The sequence below is a fragment of the Cryptomeria japonica genome, chromosome 4, assembly GCF_030272615.1.
Source record: "Cryptomeria japonica chromosome 4, Sugi_1.0, whole genome shotgun sequence".
Lineage (NCBI taxonomy): Eukaryota > Viridiplantae > Streptophyta > Pinopsida > Cupressales > Cupressaceae > Cryptomeria > Cryptomeria japonica.
The window spans coordinates 127291596-127301075 of record NC_081408.1 but is presented as its reverse complement, the minus strand read 5'-3'; positions in this window follow the sequence as shown (position 1 = coordinate 127301075).

Below are 9480 nucleotides of genomic sequence, written 5' to 3'. Positions count from 1 at the left end.
TATGAGCACAAATCTTCAAAAAAGGAAATAAATCAAAAAAAAGAATTAATTGACCAAGAAATAATTAAAAATTTGAGAAAAGAAATCAATTGGAGATAATCTTGAAAAACAAATTACAAATTGATAAATAATCTCAAAGAAAGCAATCAAAACAATTAAATCTTAAAATTGAATGAAATAGAGAATAAATCAGTTTTTTCTGAGTTTATCTTAATTTTAGTGGAATGTCCTTTAAAATTGAGAAAAGCATCCAATCACATCAATTCGCCTGAATTGTGCTTCCTCTTGGAAAATCTTGACTGCTCATCATCATTTGATCTTAGCCTTTGGTTTCTTTATGAATTTTCTATAAATTCAGGCTCTCATCCCTCATTCAAAAAAAAAATACTGGAGAATATATTGTTATTATGCTATTTTTTTGCTCTAGGTTAATTGAGAATTTGCATTTAGATATTCACATATTAGTTATTGCATACATATATAGATCATTTAGCTCATATATTGCTTAAATCATGTTAGATTAATCTTGCATATCTAGCTTAAATATTGCATCCATTTAGCTCATATCATGCTCATATAGAAAAATCCTTCATTAGGTGTTGTCTAGTCACTGGATAGCTTAGCAATCTAAGAGCAATCTAAACTCACATCTACTAGAAGGCAATGGGTCACTTTGTAATGGTTTATATTATTTATTGATTATTGATTTACTAACCATGCATCTAATGACTTAATTGAAGTGTTGTGTATTTTAGATACAGATACAGGTCCACTTTTCACACACACAACCACTCTTCACAACCAAAACCACCAATCCAAACCACTTGTATAGACCACCAGCCCAATAAATACAATAGTATCACCAAGCACAAAAAAAACTCGTTACACCAGATCAATCTTGGACGAATTTACTACACAAAATACATATGACATGACCCAAAAAACACAAAATGGGGAATAAACCCCTGCAAGCCAAAACAAAACCATTTATTGAAAACAATTCAAAGATAATTACCCAAGGAAATTGCAAGGGTTTGTTCACCACCCGCCTTTCTCTTCCTTGGCCGCAAACATTTGCATTTCATCACTCTCTCCTCCTCAATGGCTTGTTGCAATATTGCCTCGACCTCTATTTATTGCACGAACACTTTCAGGGCTTCCCACCCCCTTCTTGCCTCCTCTGTGTATCTTGCCTTTGTGCCATCTTCCTACCATGTCACAAATAGGATGTAATTCCCCTCAACCACATGATGAAAGTTCTCAATTCTTTCACACACATCAAAACCAGCTCCAAGAACCATCCATTCCATGATCAACTCCATACACAAACAATATTCCTCATGAACTATGTCTTCCATCACCTTAATAACCAATTCCATAGAACTGTCCAAGTCCAAACCCCACGCCAAAATGAGTGAGTATACATCCATATTTGTTTTGTATCTATGATTCACAACACCAAAGTCCTCACCCAAAATCATCTATACACTGTTCACCAATCGTTCATCCTTAAACAAAAACATCCTCCTCCACCGCCTTTCAAAAATAGGACCCAGAAACGAGCACAATTCTTTCTTTGTTTTCAATGTGAATTTTTCCTCCATTGCACCCTATTAAAACAATATTACCACCTTCCACCAACCTTCACCAGAGACCAACTCCGCACTAAATTGTGGAAAGTTCAAGAGAAAACTGTAATGGAAACCAATCACAAAATTAAACACTGAGATCAAAACTAAACATTCCACATAAATGCATTGTCCCATCACCAATTGTCACCCTTTCAAGTTGGGTTGGCATAAATACACAAGCTTTCCAATGTAATGAATTAATGCAAGCTCATTAATGTCTTGTACCCACCAGGGATAACTTAAACACCTCATCCAATGGTAGAAACTTGAAGTCCTCATACTAGGCTGACCAAAGTACTTCCTCATCAACACTACCCCACCATCCGATTACAAAAGGGTCCAACTCACATGCCACATTGGACAAAGAGTCTACCACCCCATTCCCTGCCCTTTTAATATGTGAAATTCGAAAATCTTGAAAATAAACTTTGAGCAGATGATTGAAATGAATTTACTTATACACCAACTTGGGGAAGAACCCTTCAAGATTGCATCAACTATAATTTTAGAGTCTCCTTCTAAGTGAACCTTGAATGGAATTTTAAGATTGCTAGCCAACTCAACCTCAAGTAGTGTTGCTTGTGCCTTCACCTCATTATTAGTATCATCCTGCAACCTTTTAGGTCCTTTAATTAACACCTTGCCTTCCACATCACATGCCACACATCTTGCACCTGAGATTCCCAAATTGCCTCTTGAAGCCCCAACGAGATTTGCTTTAACCCACCCCTGCTCTGGCTTGACCCAAACATTGTCCAAGCCCCCTCCATCACTAAGATTAACCCTAGAAATCCCATGAACGGGCTAAATGACATATTTTTAAATAAAAGATGGTATTTGTTTTTAATATTATCTCAATCTTTTGTGAATTCAAATTAATTTTTTTATTTTACTGATAAGCAAGAGAATTTTTTGTAGTGTATCATATTATATTATTTATCGAGATTCAACTATGTAGCTTTTATTCAAACTCACTGATCCATGTTGTATGAATGGTGGCTCACACAAATTCATCTCTTGCGAGCATGAATGGCCTACTTAACACTCATTACATTTAGGTGATACCTATCGAGACTTCTAGGAAAGTTGTCCATCCTAATACTATTTCAACTCAAGCACACTTAGCTAGAGTTTCCCCCATCATCAATCCCACTTAGCTTGTTGTCCCATTTGCAAAAAAAATAGCAAATGTTGTGCCCTATGAATGATTCATTGCAAAAACCCTTTATCTTATTGAATAACAAGTAGGAGGTATTTTTTAGTGCATATCAAATCATGTTATTTTATTAGGATTCCATTGCATAGCATTTAAGTCAAACTCAGTGACCCATATTTCATGGATAGTGTTTTACATGTGAACCCATCTCTCATGAGCATGAGTAGTCCACCTAGTGCTCTGTACATCTAGATAATTCTCATAAGACCGAAGCATTGAGACTTCCTGAGAGATCACCCATCTTAGTATTAGTTCAACTCAAGCACACTTAACCATGGAGTTTTCCAACATCAAGCTCATTTACCTTTCTATCGTGTTTGCAAAACCTTTAACAATCATTGTGCCTTATGAGCCCCTTTACCAACAATAATATGAGGTATCTTTTGAAATGTATCACATTACGTTGTTTTGTCAATATTTAAATGTTTTGTTATCTAGTCAAAATCATTGGCCTATATTTCATGAGTAGTGCTTCACATGAACTCGTCTCTCATGAGCATGAATAGTCTACTCAACACTTTCATAGGAGTGAAGATTCATTTTTTTTTTTAGAGATTACTCATCCTAACACTACTTCAACTCTAGCATGCTTATCCATGGAGGTTCCCCAAATTACTCATGAAACACGGGTCAAAGAATTTGACTTTAAAATGTGCAGTTGAATCCTACTAAAATAAAAAAATTCTAATTTTTCTATTTTTTCATCCTAGATCAAGATTGTAGGTGTGGCTTTGACCAATTCAAGATTGCAAGTGTGACCTTGACCATCAATTTCTAAATTCATACTTATGTGTGGGCCCAAGCCAACTTGCCTTCAATTAGTCATTACTCTTCAACTTAAGTGTAAGACATTCAAATGTGAATGCTTGTCACAACCCTTATTTTCCTTATTTATTTGTTCAATGATTTAAATGCTTAGTTTATAGGAATGTGAATTTGCTTATGATTTATATTCTTTTAAAAATGACTGGTTAGAAAAAATAAAATATTCATTTTGTTTTATGTCTTTGACTTTACATATATCACATAATTATTTTTATTACAAAAGAATAAAATGTATATTTTTGTTTATCAATGTAATTATTTATTTCCTTTTCAAAACACACACACACACACACACACACACACACACACACACACACACACACACACACACACACACACACACACACATGTATCTATATATGTATATACATGTGTATATGTATGTATGTATGTATGCATGCATGTATATATGTGTATATGTATATATGTATGTATGCATGTATGTATATATGTGTATATGTATATGTATATATGTATATATATATGTGTGTGTGTGTATATACACAATATATATATGTATGTATATATATATGTGTGTGTGTGTGTGTACATACATATATATGTACATATATATATATATATATATATATATATATATATATATATATATATATATATATATATATATATATATATATATATATATATATATATATATATATGTATGTATGTATGTGTACATATATATACATATATATGTATGTACACATACATACATACATACATACATATATATATATATATATATGTATGTGTACATACATATATATGTATATATATGTACACACACACACACACACACACACACATATATATATATATATACATATATATGTACACATACATATATATGTACATATATATATATATATGTGTGTGTGTGTGTGTGTACATACATATATACATATATATGTATGTGTACATATATATGTATGTACACACACGCACATATATATATGTGTGTGTGTGTGTGTGTGTGTGTGTGTATGTGTGTACATACATATATATGTACACATACATATATATGTACACATACATATATATGTACACATACATATATATGTACACATACATATACATGTGTATACATATATATATATGTATGTATGTATGTATGTATATATGTATACACATGTATATATATATGTATGTGTACATACATATATATATATATACATACATATGTATGTATATATATATATATGTATGTGTATATATATATATATACATTGTACACATACATATATATATACATGTGTATATATATATATGTATACACATGTATATATATGTATGTACACATACATATATATATATACATGTGTATATATATATATATATGTATGTATATATGTATACACATGTATATATATATGTATGTGTACATACATACATATATATATATACATACATATACATACATATACATATATATACATATATATATATATGTATGTATGTATATGTATGTATATATATATGTATGTATATGTATGTATATATATATGTGTGTGTGTGTGTGTGTATATATATGTATATATGTATGTATACATGTGTATACACACACACACACACACACACACACACACACACACACACACACACACACACACACACACACACATATATATATATGGGTGATCCCACAATAGTAGGTTACACTTTCACCCACAAAGGGAAAATGTGGATGGAAAAAAAACTTTTGCCAAGGGTGTTTGATCAAACAAGAATATTCGATCGAACTGCCATTAGGGTTTTGAGCAAACATCGTAGTTCACTCGAACATGTGGCATTAACGACCTTCGATCAAAGGTGGTTTTTAATTAACTTTTTAAAGGGTTTTCTCAAACGCCCCTTTTGAGCAAACCCTATTATAACCGATTTTTTAAACAAACATTATATAAGCTTGAGGTGATAATTATTTTGTTATTTTCACTGCACATTTTGGGCTCCACAAGGTGTTAGAGCGAACCCTCTAGCAATTTTTGGTTGATGAAGCTCATGAGCACACTACATCACCCACCACCTCAGCTCTACTATGCCAAGTGCACCAGATTCTTCTTTTTCATGTTTAAAATTGCTTGTATGCTGTTTGTTTTTATCATTTTTTTGTTTGTTGTTGGATTTTTAAATTTATTTAGGCAAGTATGTCTATTTTTGTATTCTTGTATTCTTAGATAAATAAATGCATATTTCAATTAGAGAAAACCTTAAAAAAATCTTAGGTATTCTTAGAAAATGTTAGAAAAATCTTTGAAAATAGAATTTTTTTAGAAAAACTTAGACAACCTTGGAATTTTTTTAGAAAACCTTAGAAGACCTTACAATTTTTTTAGGAAACTTTAGAAAAAATCTTGTACGAGATTAGAACCTTAAAATATACTCATTAAAATCTAGGGCATTAAGTAATGAAAGTAATTAGAACTAAGATTGAATAACCTAAAACAAGTACAACTAATAGAACTAAAGGTATATGATAGAAAAAATGATGTACAAAATTAGGCATAATGTGCATGTCCTATATTCATACTAATAAATGATAATTAGGAAATTATAGATTGACATTATCTAAGAAATTATAGATTGGCATTATAGGAAATTATAGATTAAGATTTAGGGTTTAGGGAACTTATTTAAATTATGAAACATGTTATAAATGAGCACATGTTAATAACATGGTACCATAATTCTCTATAGATAGATTGATACTATGATCACTTTTATGTATATGTATATGGGTCTAAATCTATCATAAGTGTACCAATTTTATTTCATTTAAATTTATTGTCAAATAGAAATTTTGTGTATGTGCACAAGGTTAAATTGTTTATGTATTCAACTCTAAAAATATATATTTTTATATACTTTGTATGTGTACATGTTTTTGTACATTAATTATTATAAAATATATTTAATGTTCAATATTTAAATTTGTGTTGTTATATACATGTGTAAATAAGTTATGTAGTTCTTAATATCCAGTTTTAAAATAATTATAGAGTAAATTGCATGCTTTTCACATGTGTGTACATGTATACTTACATAATTTGTAAATTTACGACACCTCTAGATGATTGATCAAGTTGACCTGCAACACCTGCACCTTAGGTTACAATGCTTGCTCGTATGGTGATATTTTTCTTTATACTAATCAAGAGATACATAGGTTGAGAGCTACAATAGACAATCCCCTTACCGATGGCATGTATAAGGATACAAACCAGAATATTTTGACAAGCCTATAGCGAATTAGAGAGCCCCTAGGTCAACACACTTCTTATTCTCCTAAGATCGTAGATGCCATTTTTAGGCCTGGTTGAGGGAAGAGGCCTTAAGTGATATTTCCTTAGATGAGGTCTAGCGTCATGTCCCCAAGGAAATTATCAAACAAGATATATTTAGTTTCTATCAAGCTAAGGAAAAGGTGAGAGGATACAGGTCACACAGTGGACAGATGTAGCAGTGTCTCACATCATATACCCTCGGTTTCTTGTTATGCACGGTTGTTATCCTAATAACAACCATATTATATTATATTTTGCTCAACAGTTGTACACTAAGGCCCATTTGAACCTCAAAGTCAACTACCTCAACCTACCCATGTACTTCAAATAGGGGCATGGTAGAGTCGTAGATTAAGAGTCGTATCATAGAACCGATTGATGGGTGTTAGTGTACCATGAAGGATTCAATTAGTGAACCTGGGTTGTATCACATGCGTTCATGGTATACTAAATAATCCCCCTATTTTCAAAAAATATTGCCCTAAACTCCTTTTTTGGCACCCCCTCCCACTACACAACCTGAATTAAAAGCCCCCCTATTTTCACCAAATATTGCATTTTTCTTAGCCCGAATTAAAAAAAATCCCTATTTTCATCGATAGGAGATATATTGTACCCTCATTTTTGGGATATCAAACCCCCCAATATGAACGCATGTGATATAGTATTTCCTAGTCAATGAAGCCCCTATGTAGTGTACAAACATTTAGCTGGTCATAGTTTTCCTACCATACCCCATCTCTCACCCCCACATTTGTAAAGACATAGACGCTCTAACTTTCAATAAAAGAACGAAAACTCTTTAACTTCAAATAAATCTATAATTCCCTTAATAAATCCATTTGTTCATCTCAATTCATTTCAAATACTCATAATTCCATTCAAGTAAATCATAAAATTCACAAGTTTATAAGTTGAAATTACCAAGTCTATATCATTTAAATGGGTAATAGTAGTAATCTTACAAAAATGAGTACTCTTTCATAGTATTCCAACATACAACTCAATATTCATAGATTCATTACAAGACTTAGGCAATATATAGCCCTAAGTTAACAATATCTAAGATACAAGAAAATATATAATAATGAGATAAGATACATCATTTGATCTTCAATCTATAGGCTATCTTCAGTTCAATCCTTCGAATGAAGACGAGAACGAGATTTATGTGCTTTTTCCACCCAACCTTGAAGCATATGCTTCCCTAGAATTCTTTATCAAACAAGAATATCTGACCCTGCACGAATTGCTTAGCAAGAAGAATTGGAAATGCGAGATGGAATCTTAGTGCGTGCCTAGAATGATACATGCATTTTATATTATTCTAATTTATTTAAGAAACAAGCAAGATCAATGCAAGGATATGGTAGAGAGTCATAAATACATCCATCTATTCCAATGGTCAATAAGTTACTCGGTCGAGTATAATGCCATGCATAGCAATAAAATAGTACCCCATATTAGGCACCCATCCTTGAATGTATACTTTCCCCAAATCACATGACTAGCATATTCATTCATCTAGCATGCCTATTTCCTTTCATTCAACATAAACCAAATTACATTTTTGTAGTAAACAATCTTTTCATTTTAGCATAATAAAGTAAGTTTTAAAATAAGAAGAAAGTTTTAAAATAAGGTGTAACTCATGTATGCACATATTTGCATGTAAAACGAATACATAAATGAAAGATATGAGCACACGTTCTTTTAAATTTATGTTTCTTATTTAGTCTATTAATCATTTTAGCATACATTAATTCTTTATTTTGATATTATTCATCTATGTTTCTATTTTTCAATACTAAAATCAGATTTAGTTTATGTTTCAGTAATAGTAGTAACATTTCCAAAGTTCAAGTTTACATGTATATCTTAGTTTCATGATATCTGACTAAGTTTGCTCGTTGACAGGTTTTCTACTAGTTCGTACAAGTTTGGTATAAATCAACATGATATCTCTTTTCTGTTTGAGATCTGAGAATATATATATCAACATATAATGAAAACCTATCTTCTTTATATTCAATATATATACGTATGTCTGCATATGTATGTATACATGTGTGTGTGTGTGTATCCATATATATATATATATATATATATATATATATATACATGCATACGCATATACATATACATATACATATACATATATGTGTGTATGTGTGTATGTATGTGTATGTGTATGTGTATGTGTATGTGTATGTGTATGTGTATGTGTATGTGTATGTGTATGTGTATGTGTATGTGTATGTGTACGTGTACATGTATGTGTATGTGTATATATGTATATGTATGCATGTATGTATGTATATATAAATATGCATATATATAAATATGTCGAGCTGTGATTATTCACTGCAAATGTCATCATATCTGAAAACAAATCTTACAGAGATCCAATCTGTAACAGAGATAAATAAAAGACAATTGAAAGGAGATGCAATCTAGAAATGTTTTCATCCTCTTCTAATTTTTGCAAAATCTAAAAGTGTATTTTTATTCAGTTTAAAAGAAA